We start from the raw sequence: 19827 nt of genomic DNA, 5'->3' as shown, positions 1-19827 counted from the left end.
TAGGCTGTTATCAACAGAGCAAACGCGGGTCACTCACAGGTGGGCTGAAGGATATTCTTTTCCATTTTGTTAAAATATCCGCAGGCAGCCAGAAGCAATCTAATTTTTGCGGAGCTGTTTTATTAACTGAAAGAACCTCATGAAATTTTTACATATGAGCTGCACCGGGAAGCCTCAGCTCTTCTGAAGACAGTGGCTACAGTGGATCACACTTGTGAGGGGTTGAGGTAGATGTTATAGCACACTTACCCCATGTACCGTGGTTGTTGCTTTTCTATAGTGTGCTAAGTCAATACTATAAACACCAACCACCTCCAAAACTGGATAAATTCCTGTGCTGAAGTTGGAGGGTGGACATGACAGACCAAGAAAATGATAGCAATGCAGTTGTTTAGTGTCTCCACCGCATGCCAGTTTCTCGTCAGCTGTGAAAGGATGAAACACCACTGACATCAATGGGATCGCTCCACTTTTTACCAGCAGCAGTGTTGGTTCTGTGGCATTCAAGTGCTCCAGGACTTGAGGAGACTTGTGGCAGATTTCTGAGAGAGTCTCTAACTGAGAGGAGTTTTGTTCAGGTCTCCCATGAAAAAACACAAAACCAGAAGGCACCATTCGGGAGAAAAAAAGCTTGTGATGTTCAGCGTAGTGTGTTTCCTAATGGTGGCACTGACTGTGGTAACAGATATTCCTCTGTTATCTGCCACATTTAGTTCAGATTGAAAGCAGTACACAAGTGTGAACACATCCCTTTTTACAGTAGCAGTGTTTGAAGAATTTGTTCTGGGAAGAGCAGTGAACTGGTAGATCACTGCTGAGGTCCTTTTGGCCTAAGAGGCCTTTTCCAATTCTGCAAAGCTGACAACAGTTACGGGAAACATTGAACAGCCTTTGCTGGGATGCTGCCTCAGTTGTATCAGAAATGGAAGTGGGTCATTCTGGACATAAAGTTTCATGGCAACATGTTTTGTCAGCATCAAGACATTTGAAGACCCATCTGCTGAGGGTGTGTCCGCTTCTTCTGCTGTGACATCTGTTTGGAGGGAGGCGTAAAATTCCCCTTGTGATTCACGCCAGTGCTACAGAGCTGGGAAACTCCTGCTCCTTCTCCTCTCTCATTATGTTTGGTGTCTCACCCTTGAATGAGAAGGACTGTGGTTTGCTAAGGGTCCCAATGGAAAAGAAGGTTTAAAAAAAATTGCAAGGTAGTTTCTCTTATCACAGATGCTGTGAAATTTGGCTCTTATTGTGGCACTATTAAAATGCCTGAAAATAGTTTATTTCTTAAAACACCATAGAAAAGATTCTTGTGATGCATCCCTTCCAAAATGGGATAATGAATAAGAAAGCGGAAGGCTAAATGCGGGAGTTTGTTTCAGAATCATGGATATTGTGCATTAGATATTATGGATTAGAATGGAAAACCTGTTATTTAAAACTGCTCTTCAAAATCTGATGGTTTGGACTAGTTCATTTTCTCTTCCACTTGGGTTTGAACATTTCACGTCCTTTTGAAATTACATGTTGAAACTAATGTTCCCAGTAATAATGCATTAAGCTGGAAAGTGGTGGATGTCAAGCATCTTAAGCAGTAAACACTCCAAGTTTTTATTGTTGCCACATACCTTTTGATAGGCAGTCCCATAATAATATAATATGATGCCTCGAACTGATGTGTTTATTGTTCTAAAAAGATGAATAGGCAGGTGTTGACCCTGGCTGCCAGATAGAAGGGAAGATTTCCAAAGCATTAAATGTAATATTGAACTTGCTGCATTAAATGTTCTACCTTTACTTTGGCTAGGTCGCTTATCTGTTAATTGTGATCTGTAAGTCTAGTTACAAATATTTTTTAAAATACTGTCAGAAAATCAAATCCTGTATTTGCAATCCTAGTGGGCAGAGGAACAGGTCAGTGTCTTGTCTTATTGTGACATCCTGAACGCTTCAAATTCCTTCTACATCTATGCATTTTGAGGTGAATACTACTGTAAAATCCAGGTCACTTCAGTTGCAGTAAAGCTGAAACACAATCTCGGAGGTTTTTTGGTAATATATATGCCCACTGAGTTACAAAATTCGGTTTCCTCAAGGCAGGCTTTCTTAGCATAGGTGCAGTCTTACAGTAAGGTATCAAACCGGTCTTTTTTGTAGAGTGGAGCTGCCTCTGTCTCGTACTTTGCAGATCAGATAATGCGCAGATGAAGTGCAGGACAACCGCCTAGCGCGTAAGCATATCCTTAAAGGGATCTATTTTGTGGAATTAGAGAAAATAGAGTCTGTTTGGAATAATCTAGCTAAACTACCAAATATTCAACTTCCATTTATTTTCAGTTGTCTGTGGATGTAAGGAGATTAGGGTTTGCCTACAGATGAATCACACTGGATCTGCCTTTTAAGTCGTTACAGGATATACAGGTGGGTAGGCACATTTGTAGGGCTGAAATGAGAGAACTGTCTCTCGTTTGTTTTCTCCAGTCAAGCATAAATCTCTAATTTTAAGGGCATTCTACCCTTGGTTTAGATTTGTTTATTTTAGTTTTATAGACCCCATTTTAAATCCATTTTAATGAGCTGTTTATGCAGTGATAGTGTTTTTAATAGATGTTTAGGTTCTATGCGACTCTAATTTAGGCAATGATGCATGAAGAGGGCGTGAATTAAGAATATGGCAAAGGCAACCGGAATACCTCCGATGTACCAGCCAAACAAGATTTTGACATGGGTGCCTGTCTGCCGGTTTGCTTGCCCCTGCCTGAGACTGACAGTTCAAGCTGCCGTTTCTCTCCTCGGGGGTGGCCGATTTTGCTGACCCTGATGTATCCTGGAGCTAGTTAGGGCTCCCAGCCTGGTGCATGAACGGTCTCGGTAATGCTGTGGTTGTGAGTGTGGGATGAAGATCCGGGAACGGAGGAATGCCAGGAACCGGCATTTCATCCCGTATGCCATCTGCGGGACAATCGTTCTGCACTTAGGTCGCTCTGTATGGGGGAAGTGAAGTAGAATGGTACCAAGGCTCAAGCCAGCACCTCTAATCAGCTCAATAGTCAGCTGGCCAGCTTGAGAACCTCTGCAAGTATTTGAAAAGTGTTGCAAGGAAACGCAGATCCCAGAAACCCAGAAGCATCTCTGGTAGGGAGCAAGATGCATGGATGTTAGCTGGGCAGAGACTTTGCAGATGCTTTGTTTGCCTCCAGCTTTTCTAATCATGGCAGATCTGCATGGGACAGTTTGGTGGCCTGAGCCTTGCCACAACGTGAGGTATGACAAGGCCTTTTGATGGTCTTTATGTGTGCCTGCTTCCTGGCCACACATAAGGAGCTTCGTAATTTGTCTCCAGACATATCTTCAATATAATAACAAGAATAATTAAAACTCAAATAGCAATTTGGTGCTCTGACCATCTGGGATCCAGACTGAGAGATGAGACATAGTACAGACCCTAAAGCTGTTAGTAAGGTAAGCTTTCTTACTCTTTTTTGTAATTAATTTAAATAGTTCTTAAATGATTTTTAAATGAGTTCATACTCACAACAGCTTTGAAAATCTGTGTCTTGCCGCTGGGATCTGACTGCTGCTTCTACTGCTGTGTCTTGGTCTGATTCCCAGCTGGAAAAACTGAACCTCAGTATCAGGTGGGTGCAACCTCAGCACAGTGATAAAGGAAAGCAAACAGCAATAGTCGGAAGCTTTTCTAAACACCATTTAGAGAATCCCTTTTCTAACACATGGACCCCAGAGAGAAAAGAAAACAGGGAGGAAAAGGATATTACGTGTGCTCTATTAGCATAAGCATGTGATGGCTGTGCTACTTGCTTGAAAAGGGGATGCTGAGAAGTACCAAGAGTGTGAAGTTAAAGCTGATGAAAGTGTAATACACAGTAGTATTTTATGGAATATCACTTTTTAACAGGGTTTTCTTTTCCCCGGTAGAATAGCCTGGAAAGGTTGAATTGGTTTTTATTCCACTAAGGCAAGAGACTCCACATTGAGGTATAAGGGAGGAACTGGCAGAATGACAGAGCCAGAGCAGTTAATTCTGGGCTCACCTTTGGGCTTGTACATCCCAAGTAAAGCAGCAGAGTAAAGAGGAGGCACAACTGCTCCGATTCTTTTCCAACCTGAAATAGTGGCTCCATGGTAGGGTGTGCCACTCCAGTGCTGCCATTCCCAGGCTCATTAGACTCGTTAAGAGACAGAGCTAATGCTATCAGGTACACTGATGCAAATGAGCAACTTTCAGGGCCCAAGTTAAGCCAGTATGGTACTGTACGCCATCACTGTGGCAGCTCGTTTGGAGTTAGGAGGGCTTATGCTGAGGCTGTGTATCAGAAAATGAGGTGAAAAATCAGAAAATGAGGAAAGCCTCCTGTGAGTATGGTGGAGTTAGACTTCCAAAAGCCTGTACAGGAGGACCAACGAGAATGAGTTCCAGTTAGCAGCAAAGAGGAGAGGGAATCCACCCAGATGCTGGGTTCAGCAGAAAAGGAAAGGGAAAAAGGATGGTTGTTTCCCTGAAGGACTTCTTTGAAGTTAGAGGTGAAGCTGGGGCAAGTGAGAAACTTTCTCTCTTATATAAAGGTGGACATAGGTTTTTGGCCAGGTGAGTAGTCTCATACTGACTACACCGTTAAAAAACTGTCTCTAATGCAAGAGGAGTGGCAGAAAAACATCCTGAGATTTTTCATTTTGCAGCCAGCACCACAAACCACAAAATCGGCTCTTGGCAGCCCAGCAGTTAGCAGCGTTGTCCCATGCTTTGCTGCAGCGGTGACTTGCAGCAGCAGTAGTTTGAAGAGCTGATGCTGGCTTCTGATGTCTCCACAGTGCTGTCAGCTTCAGGGCTGTTGGTCAGACGGCTTGTACCTTTTAGTCTCAAAAAGCTTATGGCCCCAGCAAGGTTTAGGAGTAAAGCAGCCAAAGGCACTTGTTTTCAGGGCCACCCAAAGGTGCATTTTTCTACCAGGGGCTCCCAATATTTTTCTTTCTTTTTGCTGTTGCTCTATGCCTGACAGACACTTGCAGACCCCACTTGAAGGTCTGCACGGTGGTGGGCAGCCTGGGGTTAACCTGAGCAATTCTGCCAGCTGTCTTTCAGACCTGGCTTTACCAGCCTGATCTCAGCTGTCAGCATTTGCGATCCATGCTGCTGAGAATTATCAGGCCCAAGAACAAGTAACGTCACCAAAAAGGCAGTTCAAAGGCTCGTGTTTCAGTCCATCTTTAACAACTGTCTCTTAAATTGGCTGTGGATCTTGTAGGAGCCATATGAGGTACCCGGGGAAGCTTTATCAGAGGAGGGATACCAAGATGCTAGTGGGAATTGCCACTGAGGGTTCCCGTACCAGCTTCCCAGCTTTTTCAGCTCATTCCCAGGCTGTGAGCCAGGAAAGTTCCTGCTCAGTTCAGGTGTCCCAGAGTGTGATTCCCAGGTATGTTAGCTGTGTCCAGGGGATGCCTCACGGTAAGAGTACGGCTGTACAACTAAGTGCAGCTGAGAAGAGTGCAGGGAGGGGTGGGGGACAGGGACTGGCAGGATTAGACAGTTTAATTGTGAGACACTGAAGCCCTTCCCTTCTCCCTCACCTGGGCAGCCAGACAGTCCCTTCAGCTTGCATCTAAGGAGCTTCTCTCCAGCATTTAATTTGCACCTTTGCAGGGTCCCACCAGACCCAGGGGAAATACATACATACATACATACATACATACATAAATAAATAAACACCCTAGCAAATGAAACAAACCAAAATCACCACCATAAAAATAGAATCAGTGGTAGGAAAGAGGAGAGCTTGATCGTGTGTCACATATAGGAGAGACTGCAAATTTCTTGGTCCGTAACAGATCATTTCCACCCCTGGGTGCTGTTCACAGTAGAGCAGCTCCATTGAATTGGTGCTCAGACAAGAGGACAGAGGAGGATGACATCCTGGAAGAGTCTTCCTCCACCTTGTGAGGGACTGGGACAATCTCTCCGCTGAGAGTTTCAGAATAGTTTGTTCTGCTGCGTGGGACCTACAGGCTTGAAGCCTTTGAAGAGCCAGAAACAGGGCTGGATCAGTCCAAATTGTCTTGCAGCTGTATAAGAAGGAGGGCAGCACATTTGTAGATTGCTGTCTAGAGGTGTACAAACAGACTGACAATTTCTGTGCATCCTTCAGCAAAAATAAAAAGTGACCCTCCAGGAAGGTGTCCAGGTAGGCACTCTTCCTTCTTTGCCCCAGGTTGGAAGTCTTTTTGGGACAGTTTGGGACTGACTGAGGATATCGTCTTGGGATAAGAGGAAACTTGGCATCCCAAGAATACCAGTTTATTGTAGTGGTTGTGTATGGATGCTGCCCTCCAGGCAGCGGGGTAGAGCAGGATAGAGTCGCATGCTGCCGGGGGAAAGCCTACCCCTCAGCCCTGCTGTGTGACCACTCATTCCTGTACTCCTGCCCTTGCATATCTTCATTTTGAAGGCTTTTCTTCCTCTCTGCTTCACTCGGTTTGTCACTTAGTCTGAACTTGGCTTTCAGCCCCATCAAAAACGTTCAGCCACCACCCTGCTTCCCACTTCTTTGGTCCTACTTTCCTTAACCTATTCTTACTCCCCACCTTTCCTGTATGTTCCCAGGGGAACACAAATTGCTGCTAAATGCCAAAAGAAACTCCGCCATCCCAAAATCAAATTAAAAAGTAGTATCAAGATGTGAATGTGGTGACTGTAATTAAGTGGCTAATCTCATGACAATTGTCCTCTCTTCCCCTTCTTTCTCCCTTAGGCTTTGCTGTTCACTCTCACTCTTTCACTTCTGCAATAGGAGTAAATTCCTCGTGACAGAGGATTGTCTTTTGCTTGTTTAATGTGCTCATCTGTTTAAAGCACTACCTTAATGGTAATTCTAAAAGTACAAGGCACAGAATAGTTTCTCTATCCAAACTGTACAGTACTGAGACCCTAGACCATGTTACTGGAAAAGTCTATCTTATTGCTGCGGATGAAACAACACATCATCTTAACGGGAAATGAAATGACTAATAGCAACCGGTCCACACTGCTCCTGTGACAGGCCAGCTTGTTGAGAGCGGTTTGGTGACTGATAAGATAAGGGACTGGAAAAGAGACTTTGAGAGGCCATTTCATTGAAACTTAAACAAATCTCAGGCACTGTAGATTGGTTGATGTCCTGCCCTAATATTTCAATTTTATTAATAACCAGAAAAACAAAATCAAATCAAAGTTCCCAAGGCACAACAAAACAAAGTGAAAGTTCCCAAGGCACAATAAACCAAACCAGGCTAAATAAAAATATGCTCAAAGACATGCATAATGTATTAACTGTATTTTGCTTCATTTGTAAGGAGCAAAAGAGAACAAATAACCAGTGTTTTGGCCCCTGATGGGCCTTTGTCAGGGACACACTTCTCTGAGCTGTTCAGCGGGGAAAAAGATTTTTAAAAACATTTTTTCATAAGAGTTTTTCAAGCTGCCCTACAAATATATATTAACTATTATATGTTCCTGGGTTTTATTTGAAGCAGGACATTTCCAGCTCTCTGACTAATTGGAGGAAATTTCTGCCACTAATAAAGCAACCAATTTAATCCTGCAAGCCTGTCTCTAGCCACATATCCTTGTTCATGAAAGTGGGTGCTACTGAGCTGTACAGAACAATTTACTTGCGTGTGGCTGCCAGGATTGGACCTTTAAACATAGTTTCTGTGATATCCTCCTCAAAATTGCAAGTAATAATTTAGAAGTTTTATTTTCTTCCCATCTTAGTCATAAATCCTCTTACAACGTAACTTTAAGTAGATTTAAAGACTGTATTTTAAAATCCAGTGTTGCTTTTTTGTTGTTGTTGTTCTTTTTTTTTTCCTTGAGGGGGAGTAACCTGCAGATGCTTTAGAAATTAGAGCCTTATTTCCAGTGCAGAAACAACCATTCTGGCTCGAGTGCTGTCCTTAGCCTGACTCCTGTCCACATGCTGTCTAGTCCACACCCAGCTGTCTGCTGTTTTGTGCCAGAGCTTGCGGACCAGCCATCACTTGGAAACTTGCAGGAAACATCATCAAAATATGTCCTAAAAAGAATAGCCTGGGTTTTCTAAGGGAATGTGTATCCTCTTCTGCACTTAAAACACTATATATATGCTGTGGTGCTGTTGGCAGATGGAAACTAGTGTTTTTAACATGTTGATTTTAAAGGTGGCAGATTCCAGGCAACCAAACCAAACCAAAACAGATTTTCTTCCTATTCTAATTCCTGTTGGATATACAGCTGGATAGCTAAAGGAACAGTATGAATTACAAACCTTTACCTGAAATGACCTTTGCAGAAATCTGGATATTTGTCTTTGCAAACTTGTAGTCAAGTATGTGTAAGGATTTCTTTTGTTGAACTAATTCTCAAAACAGGCTTAGGCTTTCTTTGTGACCCCTTTATAACCTATGGAAATCCCTTTCTAATTCTTTAACAGGTTATATGTTCAAAAGCTTAAAAAACTGAATTGAAATATTTCCGTCTAACTGGAGAGAATGTACAAAAGCAGAAGATTGTATTTCAGAGAAGAGCCCCACTTGTGTTTGTAGGGTGCAAAATACATGGTATGCTGCCATACATGCGGACCATCCCTGGTTTTGGAAATGCTTCATGAGACATTTCTTCCCTCACTAATTTCTTGCTTTTATGATCTTGAATATGCACGTGTACTTGCAAACACAGAAGTTCAGCTGTACAAATGGTGGCTGTTCTTTGAAAGTATGGCTCTTAGGACTAGGCTACTGGAGGCTCTGTCTCCGTCTTTTCCAGAGGTGACCTCTGTTTGTACTGACATGGTCTTCAGTATAAGAACTGCCTGTGCATGCAGCTTCTCCATTATTCTGTTATTAGCTCCATTATTAGCTCATGGCTCCGATGCGTTAGCAGTGGGCACATTACAAATGTGCATACAAGTCACTTGCAGGCACAGGAGGAATCTGTTTTTTTCAAAACATGATCTTAGTTTGCATGGCTGTAGTTGCTTGAGTGCAGACACTTTGCAATTTTAGTGTTTGTGCAAGAGCAAGTGCTTTAAGAATTTATTCCAATACAGAATTCTTGCTGCTTTTTGGTGTTCAGTGGATGCAGGCTGGCTTTGCAGAAACTTTCCACATGCAAGGCTAGAGAGATGTGAAAGGATGCCATTAAGATTCTCCCTTGGAAGACACCCCCTGATATATGATTGATGATTGCTGTTTTTTTTGGGGGGGAGGGTTGCTTATTTTTATTTAATTCAAGTTTTTCTTTGCTGCAAGCTTTTTGCCAGTAGTTGCAGGCTCCAAAGTCAGTGGTAACATGGCAAAGGCACATCCCAAATCTAACAGATCTTAATTATACTTTTGTTTCTTAAAGTCTCTGTCAGGCCGATTTCTGCCTAAAGAGCAGCTTGCTAAACTGGAAGCGAGCAGGCTGGTGATGCGGGTAGGGAAACTGTTCGGAAAAATAATGACCCTTCCTTCTGTGAAGGGCATCTGCCTGCTCGTTACTGCGATGTCGTGGAGTCGCAGAATCCCTCACATGTCTTTGCCGATTCTTGCTGACAGATAGCCAGAAAACCTCCTCTTATCTCAAGCAGAACCTGTGGTATGTGAACACTGGCATGGCGAGACACGCATGTATCCCCTCCAGGCTTAATTATGTGACACACAGTGGCTGGGAGTGAAAGTGGAGGCCAGCAAGAAACTCCAGCAAATCTCCATCCCAACAGTTTATCTAGTAAGAAATAGCCTTTGGGAACCTCCACAAGCACTGCTCATTCCTCTAGTCTGTAGTCCGAAAAAGAAAGTATTTCCAAATCGTGGCTTTGCCCTTCTCTAAATAGTTTAAGACAGCAGTTTTAAACCTTAGTTGTGCTGTTAACCTCTTCCAACCACAAAAATCCCTTTGTGGCCCCAGTCCCATCAGATTATTTTAAATAAATAGAAACATGGCAAGTGCTTTTACCCCCTTGGGAAGCGTTTTGCAACTGTGTTTAAAGTCATGGACCTTGGTTTTAGAGAAGGTAGTTCAGTCCAAAGGACCACTTCCCTCTTTGTGTAAAACTGATCGTCTGATACCATCAGTTCATAAATTTTGCTGGGTCAAGGACAAGACTTTATCGTAAGTAAATCTCTATAAGAAACCAGTATCAAAAGAAATCAGAATAAGCCTTTTGCAAGAGAGGGCAAAGGTAAAGCAAAATAAAAAAAGAAAAAAAAAAGATTAAGTTTGTATAACTCATTAACTTCTGACATGTTAATGCCTTCCCTCCAGGAAAATGGAAGAAGTGGATGATGTTTCTTATCTGGAAGGCACCTGTTGAAAATCTTGTTCACAAAGTAAATCCACGTTGGCAGAAAAGTATTTGTGACAATTACTCATCTGAATAATATCTTAAATATATTAACCAGAATTTATATTTCACGTGCAGATTTCCCAAATCATTGCACTGATTGGGAACTTTTGCCAGCTGCTCCAGTGCTTTGAGCACTATTCCTGACCTAAGAGCCTCCTTCATTCTCATTCTTTTCCTCCAGTAACAAAGTAAGAGGAAGCCGAAGTTTTGCTTTCCATTGCTCCTTATGATCAGCTCTGGGTACGGACTCAATTCATGCTGCTGTTGCCACTGTAAAAAACCCATGATAATGCAAAGTTGCTTTTTCGTTAACAGAACCAGCATTTGCAGTCCTGATAAAAGCATTTGCCTCCAGGCTGTTGTTTTCTCTAGACTTATTGATGCTACCGTGTCTCAGACAGACTTCATGGTGTTAATACTAAAATGGCTCTTTGATGAGAGAGTTATTCACAAAGATGGTAGATGCATCACTATTTTTCTTCCCACATGCATGTGCGCTGCCTTCCTGGTATCTCTTAAAAATTCTTCCCTCCTGTTATTAGTGGTCTCCTTTCTAGGTATATGGAGGTTGCAGTATTGTGTATCGGAGATTCAGCTGTGCAGAACAATGAATGATTTTATTTGCAGGATACCGTTGGTCTGGATAGAAGATGCAAATATGTAATCTCTTGACAAAGATTTAATGGATTGCAGTCTTTTTTTTCTTTTCTTTTTTTTTTTTTTTTTTTTTTTTGTATACTGGGTTACAGAAATGCCACTGCAGTCAATTGGTTTATACCACTTTTGGCCCATTTTATGATCTGTTCATGCTGGTGCTATACAGCATTTAATCATACTACACTGATACTAAGAAAATCTGTGTTTGTGTGATACAGTTCCTTATTGTATTATAATGGGCAAATTACTGCTGGTTTTATTCCTGTTAGGATCAGCAGTAATTTAAGCTCAGTTGTAGCTGCTTCATACTATAGTATTCAAGTGGTTATGCGCTCTGAGAGATTATGGTGTTCCCTACCTTTCTCCCCTCATTTCTGTGCAGTCTCTCTCAACTGGCTGGGCTGTCTTGCCTGTGTGCCTGCTACTGCTCTGGGCTCAGGTGGCCGACTCGCATCTCCTTGTTTCAGTGCTAGTCCACTCATAGCAAAAATCTGTACATTTTGCTCACATTTGGGCACACATTTCTAGGGCATTTTGCTCTAGCTCTGTGCTCTGCAGCCTCCTGGATGCTTTCAGCTGGACCTGGCTTAGCGGGAAGTGAGTATTGCCCTCCGTTCAGCACATGGGAGACCACGTCTGAAGTCCTGTGTCTGGTTTTGGGCTCCCCAGTACAAGAAAGGCACGGACATACTGAAGCAAGTTCCCTGGAGGGTCACCAAGGTGCACAGTGAGCTGGAGCAGAGGATGTACGAGAAGAAGTGGAGAGATCTGGGACTGTTCAGATGAAGAGAAGGTCATTGGGGGATCTTACAGCCTAAATAAGACCTATGGGGGACCTATGACTACCTAAGGGGAGGGGGATAGGTAAGTCAGAGCCAGACTCTTTTCAAAGGTGCACGGTGATAGGAGAGGAAGCAACAGACACAATTTGGAACATATGAAATTCTGATTATATATATTTTGGGGAAAAAAATTCACCATGGATGTGATCAAACACTGACGCAAATTGCCCAGGGATACTGTGAAATCTCCATCCTCAAACATATTCAAAACTTGACTGGAGAAGACCCTGAGCAACCTGCTCTGAACAGCCGGCTGGAGCAGATGACCCCCAGGGGTCCCTTCCAATGTAAATTATTCTATGATAACCTTATCCTCAGAGGGAGAGAGTAGATCATATGGGCAGCTTTGGAGGCCTGGATGGGAAGCTCTGGGAATCAGTGTCCAGAGAAGTAGGATTTGGGGGATTAGCTAATCACAGAATAGCCCAGGTTGGAAGAGACCTCGAAAGATCATCTGGCCAACGTTTTGTGGGAAAGGGAGCCTAGATGAGATTTTCTAGCACCCTGTCCAATTGCATTTTGAAAACCTCCAGTGATGGGGACTCTGCCATGTCCCTGGGGAGGTTGTTCCAGTGATTGCTTGTTCTCACTATAAAAACTTTTATTTCTTATATCAAGACAAAACCTCTCCTTGTGCAACTCGTACCTGTTGCCCTTTGTCTTTTCCATGTGGCTCCTCATGAAGAGAGAGCCTCCATCCTCTTTGCAGCCACCCTTTAAGTACTGGAATACTGTGATGAGGACACCCCTGAGCCTTCTCTTCTGCAGGGTGAGGAGAGGCGATGGCAGAATGAAATTCCCCTCCAGAGCTTTATAAACAGTGGCACTGAAAGAGAGGAGAGCAAGGTGGCTTGCAGGAAGGTGAAGGACAGAAACCAGAAGTCTATCCAGCTCCTCTTCTATTTTTGGAGAACCTGGAGAGGAACTGGGCACAGAGTACCACTGCTGACCTGCGGTTTGTCCAGGACACAGCTAATAGACAAACGACGTGGAGCACTGGCGGGCTCGTGTCCCCTTACGTGGGGTAATAAGCAGGATCCTGAACAAGGCACTCACAGCTAGGCAGGGCTGCCTCACTTTCTTTGCTCCCTGCCTGCCTTCAGTCTCTGGGAACACCCAGGCTGCTGACAGCACAGCAAGGAGCCTGGTGAGTATCATTCCATTAGCCTTTACTAAAGGCTGCTAGCACTGGGTGCTGTGACATGTACCTGGTATTTACTACTTTTTTCCTGGGTTGCGTTTTATCATCTTGGATGAATGTGAGCCAGTTTCCAAATCCTGCCCTTCCTCTTTCCGTCCCGCTTGTTCAAAATCCAGCTGTATTCAGCAAGTATAAAAGCGATGACCTACAGAGCCCGTGACAGCCAGCTGCAGTCCCCTAGCCTCTTTGTTTCCTGTTTCCCTTGCTCATTTTTCAATTGAAGCAGTTCTGCTCTTTCTGATGCTCAAAATGGGAACCGTGCTTCTCAGTGCAGAAACTTTCTGCCCCTGCCATCAATCACGCAAGCAGTTCATGTGCCAGCTGCACCAGGTTAGGAAAAGAATGACTTGTACCATAAACATGTGCAGTGAGACCCAGCTAGTCCATAATTCAGTTTTCAAGTCTATAACATGTTTTGTTCAAACAAATAATTAATTCAGTTCACCATTTCAAGTTTGCTGCGAGCAGTAATCTCAGTAAGGCACTGTTCAACAGCATAAATCCTAGGAAGTCCTTATTTATAAGTATGAATCTTACTGCCGCATCTTCTGATCAGTAAAACGGGTCTTTTGCTGTCTGGTCAGATGTCCTCCACGTCACAGCTGCCTGGGGAAGGGCAAACAAAAGCATTAGAATGACCATGTGAATATTCACTTCCCTTCCTTGTATAGCAAACTGTCCCCAAATTGCTGTTCATTGATACCTTTGCCCCACGGCCCCCTTCCCACAACAGATCCCTGGACTGAGGAGTCACAGAGGAACCCCAATCCGGATTGCCCTGTGCAGTAAACCTGAGGTTGGCTTCCATCCTCTGGAGAGGAGCTACAAAATCCCAGACTTTGTGCTCTGAAAGTCAGTAGGAGAAGAGGAAAAGAGACCTACGATGTGCAGAGGTTTCCAAAAGCAGAAGCAGGCTCTGTACCTGGCATTGCAGAAATGTGGGTGAAAAAATACAGATTTTTTGCGATGAAAAACTGAACAATAAACAGCACCTGTAGTTTCCTTGCCTTTTGGCTATCATATGTGAAAGGTCCAGACCTGTCAGGACTCCACTGTTTACTATTTCCCAGCATTTGGCAAAGCTGAGTATGAACAAGTTAAGACCTGGGAATGTCTGGAAATTGAGGGAGATGTGAAATATTTTTTTTCTCTGGGAGTTTTTTCCATAAAAGTAAACAGGACAGTAAGGGGACATTCCCTTCATTGTCATGATACTGGTGAATAAAGATACACTGGGACCAAGAGTCTGGAAATACTGGAACCAAGAATCTAGAAAAAAAGGGATGTGCTATGATGATGTGTAACCTTGCTGTGTGAATTAAAAGTAGATAGCAAAGAGCTATCTACAAGTGTGCAACTCTCTGCAACATCTCCGACAAGCCTAAGGGAACAGCGGTCCAGGGCATCGCGTGTCCCTGCACGCCCCAAGCCAAGTGTCGGCTTGTCGGGGGGCTGGGAATCGCAGGAGTGGAAAAGACAGGCTGCTAAGCTGGTCACACCGATTGAGGCAATTTTTGCAATGAGCCAAGAGTTAAACTTTGTGAACCTGTGTCAAACAACCACCCTTTTGTAGTTCATGTGGTTTTTATGCATTTGTACTGTTAAAAAATAAGTCTTGTTTGGAAATAAGTCTTAATTTTGAAAGCTTTTTAATGTCCCACTTTACATACTGTTCTTGCACTATAAAAAGGTATCATCTGCTGCTTTTAAAATGTACTGTAAGCTGTAAGACTTGCATAACAAATACTACATTAAGATAATCAACCTCTTCAGACCAGTAGGTCATGGCACCGAAACTGGCTGTTCATGAAAGCACAAGTTCCTCAGCTTTAGAAACCCGTGAAAGCATGCAAATCACTCAAAACAAACCCCCAGAGAAATAACCTCCCCTTCCCCACTGCTGCCCTGCTGTGGGAAAGACTTTTCACTATCCCTGATTTTCCCCCAGAGTGAAATCACATCCACCATTCAATACAAAATTAATAAAGGTATATAGAGCATGTTGAGCAAACACTGACATATCCCCAATAGTGAATTTACATCCTCCCCATTCTGTTTAAAATTAATAAAGGAAGACAGAGCACACAAAACCGACACGGGAGAGTAGAAAACCCCACACGTAGAGCCCGCCAAGGCTTGGCACTGCGAGGGAGCTGCCGCGCTGGAGTAAGCGGCCGTCAGCGCTAGGCGAAGCACACGTTGGAAAAGCCGGTTCCCTTTCTTGGCCAGGTTCAGGAGGGCTCCCTGGCAGTGTGCCCGGTGGATTCGTCACTCGGGAGCGGGCATCGCCTGGGTTATTCGTTGTGTTCGCAACGCGCCTCTGCCGTTGCCTTCTTCCCGCAGGTGATGTGCAGCGTAAAAGATGCTGTTACAATCGGAGGCTTGCTTGGCTGCATCCCGCCTTCCGCTTGCCTTCTGCCCTTCCCTTTCCCAAAGGCGCACGCCGCTGTCGTCGGTGTGCGGTTATGGGACTGTAAAAATGTTCTGCGATCTGAATAGCCAGCCAAAGGCTTCATCGGCCGTGGTGATGGACCAGGGACTGCTGGAGCAAGGGAATGGAGATATTATGAACGTCTGTGGCATTAGTCCCCTTCAGCAGATTGCCCTATTTTAGTATAGAAAATAGATGAGAGTCCCCAAATATTGCCTTGGGTAAATCTACCTGAATGGTTACCCGGCTCTCAGGTACCTCTTTAGGAACTGGGAGGCCTGGCATGGAGATCAAATCCCAGGAAGATGGGCTCTAGCAGTTGTCCTACAGCAATTAAGCAAAATCCTTTATACTCAAAGCGATCGATAACCTCTTCTTGACCGGGACGTATTACATCTGTACCCTTCAGAGCCATGCAGACCTCCTCCACAAGTGTCAGCCATTGATCTGGCTGCAGAAACTTCCTACAACCGATCAGGAGCAGTTGGAAGCTGTCAGTTTTCAAAATGGTTATGGCCGCACATTTCTGAAGAGATAAGAGTTGTCTTGTATTGCATGCTGGCTTCAGGTTAAGCTTTTCTTTATTGCTCTGATGTTCTGCAGACACCGCCGGTTACCCCCAGGTTTGCAGCGCCAGCTTCTCCCACCAGTTAATGTGTATTTTATGAGCCCAGAGATGATGCTGCGGAGAGTGGAGCTGTGCCAAGAAGAGTTGTTCCTGCTTGTCTTCATCCTTGTCTTTTTTTTCTGTACTTGCGGCAGCTGAAGGGGGAGAATGCTGCAGCTGTGGCAAGAAAAAGCCCAAACTGCTGTGTAGCACGATGGCTGGTGTGCAAATTTACAACTGCCTGCGAGCAATGTGTCAACCGTGTGTCTCAGGCTCCTCATATACCAACTCTTCTCATGGCTTCTAAGAGAAACTGCACCAGTCAGTGGTGGTCTGTTAGAGGTCTACAAATGGTACTGGCTGCCCCAAAAGTGGCGTCTATTTGGGGACTGGTTTGCAAAGATTCAGGAGATTTTTCAAGTTGGATCCCCCCAGGTGGTCTCAAATCCATCACTAGACATCTCCTTGTGCCCTGTGGGACAGACCCACAGCATCCTCCATCTGGCAGCACCTCCGTGGACCCTGGGTACGTACGTGGCCAAGCTGCTCAGCCACGAATTTCAGAAGCGTATTTTGTAAGCAATGCCTTACAGCTAACTTAAAGGTGAACTGTTCGTTTGGATGAGGCAACCGTGTGTGAGGTTGGATGAAGCTGTTGCGACAAAACATCTTCCTTCCAAGAAAATCCCTTCCTGTAGGCAAGTCTTTAGTCATCTTTGTAACCTTTGTCATCCTCTTCTCCCTGGGGAGTCTTCTCTGTGACCTTTGCTATTCTACCAAGGCGTCTCATAAATTATTATTCTTTTAAATGGCACTTAGGCTGTCGTAGTGGCTGCTAGCCTTGAAGATTTGCGGTCTACCCTGTAATTTTGAGAAGGGGAAAAAAAAATGGTTAAGTGACAGAAGAAATATTGTACTTCACGATAAAACTACTTTTGTGTTTCATTTACCGCTGAAGTCATTCATATCCCTGTCACTAACCTCATTCAGGTCAAGGGCTTGAGGCAGAGAACGGGCATAATATTTTTGGTCAGCCTGATGCATCTGAATATTACAAACATCTGTAATTTTGAAATTGAAATGAGCGTTGTGTTAAATCCTCCGGCAAATAATATTAAGGCATAATACATTACTGAAGTTTGCATTTCTTTTGGCAATTCAGACCAAAGCTCTTTTGGCTGGTTATTCCAGACGTTAATGAACCTGCTCACACAAAGGGAGCTGCTCCTTATGGCTGCAGATTGGATCCCAGATTCTGCAAACTTCATAGGAAATTCTGCAGGCCAAGTAGTTGAAATAATAAAGAAAAAATTAATCAGGCACACATTAGATGTGAAGCATGGAAGAAAACATCTGCAGCACTCGGTGGACGTCTGGGTAACACACTTGCAGTGCTGTTTTGCCAGCTTACATCTGGAGTGGTTCATCAGAAGAGAACAGATGCTAGTGTGAAATAGGTCATCATAGCAGCAGGGCATCAGAACAGAGACATTTCTTTTTTTCTTGCAGTAACAGCTATTCCTTTTTATTCACACCAATTATGAAAATGTTAGCCAAGTCTGAAATGTGAATGCATGTATTGTGACAAGCCAATACTCTTAAAGGGCATCAAGGTAAAAACTAACCTAACGAGGAGGCTTCGGAGAAGCAGTCCTTTTGCAGTACACACTGAGTATCCTTTAACAGACATAGTGACTATTTTTTGTTAAGATTATGATTCCCCCCACCACCCCTGCTTTATTTTTGTATTTCAGTAGAGATGTTACTGAATGCCTTCTTGGTGGCAAATGCCCAGAAGCGGAGATGCTAATTCATGGGAGTTTCATCAGTCATTTCAAAGGAGAGGTCACATAGATAAGAAAAATGAACAGTACGCAGTATGTGAAGCAGTGACATTCAATGAGTCCTTGTCACTAGCAGCCATTAGCATGCAAGCCTGCTGTTATGTTTCAGTGCTTTATGTGCTTTTCTTGACCAGGCAGGGAGCCTTCGGAGCACTGTAGCAGTTAATACCATACAAGTTATTGTTTCTTTCTTGAATGCCTTATATTTTTAGTACCATTTAGATGCTCCTCTGTCCCCTTGTGCATCTAAAATTTTAAAGAGAATCAAAGAATGCATAATTTATATCTGTCCCAGAGGTAATGGAGTGACTCAATGATATCCATGAAGGGGATGATTTTAAATTTCATGTCTTATGCAAGAGGTGATTTTTATATGAAAACTGCAAAAATTGGCCTCAGGGATACCCGGATAATTACCCTTACAACAATGGGTGTGGATTCCAGGGGGATTATAGCAGAAAGCTTTAGTGTCTTGTGTATCATCCTCCCTTGTGTATCATGGTTGTCATAATCGAAAACATAGCAACTGATAGATCTCGGGGAATATAACTTGTATTTTGACTTGGAATAGCACATGCAGGAGGTGTGAAAAGACAGGTTTGCTTTGACTCTGTTGAAGAATTCATGCAAGACGCGAGGCATTTGTTTACTGCTGAAATTCTTTCCTTCGGTTAGAGGAAAAAACAATTGTTTACCGATGTTGGGCAGAACCCATCAGTACATGCTTTGTCACACAGCACAGTTCCACTAGACTATTTCTGGTTTCATTTACCAAAAGCCTAGAAGTGCCATGGCTAGAAATAAATGTCTGCTTCTTTGATATGCTATATGTTTGAAAATGCACTTTAAGGTCTGTATTACAGACAGTTCAAAGGGAATATAAATTGGTGCAGTATTCTATCTTTTTTCTTTTCTTTCCAATCCAGTGCCACATGTTCATTGCATTTTTATCAAGACTGTTTTCAATAACATGTCTTTAAAAACAACTTACCATTTTGTATTTTATTTAACTTGGACTTTGTTATATTTAAGCAATTGTTATGATCTTGCTGCTTCCAGAGTTTAAAATGTTTAACATCCTCTAAACCAATTCTACACTGACTTCTAGCATTGCGTATCCAAGGAGACAGCTGATCTTATTTGCTTTTCCTTTGGAAACTCTCTAGTTTTAACTATTCTTTCCACTTCTTGCAGGATTGGCCATGAGAATTTGTAACGTTCCTTTGGAAATACCATGATGGGGCCGCTGAGAAGTTACCTTCCTTCGTACAGGTCTGTAAACTCTATTGCATTCTGACTATTTCAGCATGTAGACTCCTGTGCCGACTTGTTATCTTTTTTATCTCGAATGCATGCAAACCAAATTGAAATCTAATTTTATTCTGGAGCAAGTGTTGTGAAAAATTATTTTTGTTTCTTGCAAGATGTTTAGGACATAACTCTGTTCTGTTACTGTTGTATAAATGTAAAGTAACCCATTCGTCTTTCCTTTGAAGTGAATTATGGCAGTTTATAGAGTTGAACTGCAGAAAGGAATTGGGCCTGTAAGTCATTTTCACCTCACCACTGTGTCTTTCAGTATGTGTTGAAACTGCATTACCCTAAAAGGCCCTGCAATCGATTGCTCCCACCCAGGTTGCTAATATGTGAGCTATAGCTGTGGATGTTTCGAGAACCACACTTAGCAAAGGGTCAGTAGAATTACTGGGGCTTTCGGGTCAGGAGGAGCTCAGGTTCATGGAAAGTTTAAGAAAGCAAAACAAAACAAAAAGTTGATATTTAAGAGACTGTAAAAAGAGCAGAATAATAATGTCTTGGCTCCTGTAGTGTCAGTATGGCAAGGAGAGGTGAGGAGCCTGTAGCTAATGCTATGTCCTTGTCAGCCAG

At 43.3% G+C, this 19827-nt stretch overlaps 1 protein-coding gene across 9 annotated transcripts in view; it reads left to right on the top strand.

The window, feature by feature from the left end:
- The window catches only part of ENOX1 (ecto-NOX disulfide-thiol exchanger 1), a 361993-nt gene that overhangs the window by 94726 nt on the left and 247440 nt on the right, over positions 1-19827 (top strand). For all 9 annotated transcript variants that reach the window (XM_030036520.2, XM_030036518.2, XM_030036519.2 and 6 more), the window contains one exon: positions 19135-19212. The gene's annotated coding sequence lies outside the window, so the exon portion shown is untranslated. The remainder of the gene's footprint in view (positions 1-19134; positions 19213-19827) is intronic.

This window comes from Aquila chrysaetos, chromosome 14, assembly GCF_900496995.4.
Source record: "Aquila chrysaetos chrysaetos chromosome 14, bAquChr1.4, whole genome shotgun sequence".
NCBI lineage: Eukaryota > Metazoa > Chordata > Aves > Accipitriformes > Accipitridae > Aquila > Aquila chrysaetos.
The sequence above is the reverse complement of the archived record's forward strand: the minus strand, read 5'-3'. Positions and strand labels throughout refer to the sequence as shown.